General features: G+C 43.2%; 1 long non-coding RNA gene across 1 annotated transcript; it reads left to right on the forward strand.

The window, feature by feature from the left end:
• Nucleotides 1-440: 440 nt before the first annotated feature.
• LOC134759676 (uncharacterized) lies at nucleotides 441-2,586 on the forward strand. Its single transcript, XR_010136234.1, has 2 exons — nucleotides 441-1,355; nucleotides 2,295-2,586. It is a non-coding gene; the product is annotated as an uncharacterized LOC134759676 (long non-coding RNA).

Here is a 2,586-nt window from a genome sequence, read left to right on the forward strand (position 1 = left end):
GGAGGCGGTTCCACAGCGCGCACCTGCGCCTCAGGCGGGCTTTCCTCCCCTCGGGGAGGCGCGAATCCTCAGGGGCTCCTCGAGAGGGAGCCAGGGAGCAGCTGCGTGCGGACATCTTTCGGCCCTCTGCGGCCGCCATAGCTCCCCAGCAGAAACGCGGAAGTGTAAATCTCAGCCATTCAGCGTTTGGGTCAAGACGAAGGCGGGTTCTGGACAGACATACGCTGTCAAGGAGTGTTTACTTCGCCTCCACTTCTGTTCCTCCCCGCCCTGGTGCTGCTGCGGGTCACATACTCGTCCTGAGTCGGCTTCAGCCTCTCCGTGCAGGAGTCTTCCGGAGCCATGGCCGAGAACTCTTATGTGAAGTCTACCAAGCTTGTGCTCAAGGGAACCAAGGCGAAGAGGTGGGTCCTGCAGCTCCAGCGGGAGTCTCCTCAGTTCTTTTCGGACGCACTCCACCCCCACGAATCCGGTAGAAGTCGTGGCCCGGAGAGCCGGCTTTGTGGCCTCCCAGGCTTCGCCCTGGCCCCTCTCCAGGCTGGACAGAGGCAGGACCGCAGTTCCTGGCGCCTGTGCAGAGAGGAGCAGCCTCCCGCGCGGACGACCCTGGAAACAGGATAGACGGGCGGGTGACCCGTGGCCCCGTACCCACGAGTTTGGGTCCCCTGAGGCATCTCTCCAGGCCTCTGCCTGGTGGTCTGCCTTAGTCTGATCTCGTAGTTCATGATAATAACTTCCTTTGTTAGGGATGATTATTTTCTCCATTGTCTCTTCCTGGAAAAATTATTGATTAATTTTTTCTAAGCTAATATGTAGAGTGAAACCAGGATGAATCACACAGTGGTTGAGGTGTATATGGGCTTTGATAGGGATGTGGGCTCGAACCTGCACTCTGTCATTTACTAATTTTGGAATTTGTGGCAAATTGGTTAATATGTCTGAACTTCCATTTACTCATTAACAGATCAAATATCTTTGAACCTCCGTTTACACATTTATACTTTCAGACCATTTTTTATACCTTTAGAAGTCTGTGAGGATTAAATGAGAGAACATATATGCAGTAAATAAATTGAGCCAAATGTGAGGAGGAGGTCGTAGTGGTAATTTATTAGCTCTTTAGGAGAAAAATGCCTGTGCACTCATATCCCCGCTTCTTTTATAACTGGCAGATTTGCCCGAGGTTGACTGTACATAGAAATATTGAGCATTTTCTCCTGGTCTCCGTGATAAACAGAGGTTTTGATATTTTTAGACGAGATGGAAAGAAAGTATCAAGGAGTGAGCTGAAGCCACTGCCCTTGAGAAGCCTCTCGAGGAGTCTGGGCTCATGAAGATGCCAGAATAAGTGGCAGGTATGTTCTGAATGAATCTGAGATTTTTACTCTGTGAATTTCCTGTGAGGAGTGGTGAGTTATCTTCTGAAAACTTTATGATGAAAATGCAGACAAGAGTGTCTTAAGATTATCGTAATGATCATAATTAATGCTTATATAGCACTTTCAGTGTGCCGAGAAATTGTTGTAGGCACTTTGCACATTAACTTTTTTCAAATCACTCTTGATTTTTTATTTTTTTATTGCGATGTAATTCATAATTATAAAATTCACCCTTTTGTACAGTCAGTGGTTTTTAGTATATATTCATGAGGTTCACGACTGTCTAGTTGCTGAGCATTTTCGTCATCTCAGAAGGAAATCTCTTCCTACCCATTAAAGCAGTCACATCCCATCCTCTCCCTCTCCTAGTCCTTGGCAACCACTAGTCTGCTATCTATGTGAAATTGCCTATTCTGAATATTTCCTAAGAAATCATGCAACATGTGGCCTTTTGTATATGGCTTCTTTCACTTATAATATTCTTGAGGTCCATCATTGTTGTAGCACATGTTCCTTTTTATGGCTACGTAGTAGTCCATTTTATGGATGTAACACTTTGTTCATCCATTCGTCAGTTGATGAAAATTTAGGTTGTTTCCCCTTTTTGACTATTTTGACTAATGCTAGTGTGAATATTCTTATGTAAGTATTTTTGTGGGCATATGTTTTCATTTCCCTTGGGTATACATACTTAGGAGTAAAATTGCTGGGTCATATGGTAACTCTAATATTTTGAGGAACCACAAACTGTTTCCTGTAGATGCTGCACCATTTTACATCTCCACCAGCAATGTGTGAAGATGCATATTACCTCTTAATCCTCACAATAGCCTTAAGGGTTAAGTTATTATCCTAATTTTTTAAGTGGAGAAACTGACTCACAGAGAGATTCAGTACCTTTTCCAAAAATCGCAGAGCTAAGAAGTGACAGAATCAGGATTTAAAATCTGGCAGTGTGGCTCTACAATCTGCTTTGAACTTTAACATAATATGTACAAAGCCTGAAGCAAAGTCTCAGTATTGTATTTAAGAGGGCATAGCAATGTAAGTCTTCCTAAGTCAATAATTTATAAATGAAACAGCTTAAAAGACTTCCAAGTTTCAATCTTATGATATTTATTTATCACACAAATCAATATACCTAAACTCATCTATATAAATTACATCCTGTAGTAAGAAAAAAAAGAGCAAAGATAAGAAGAGAAAA

This window comes from Pongo abelii, chromosome 12, assembly GCF_028885655.2.
Source record: "Pongo abelii isolate AG06213 chromosome 12, NHGRI_mPonAbe1-v2.0_pri, whole genome shotgun sequence".
In the NCBI taxonomy this organism is placed as follows: Eukaryota; Metazoa; Chordata; class Mammalia; order Primates; family Hominidae; genus Pongo; species Pongo abelii.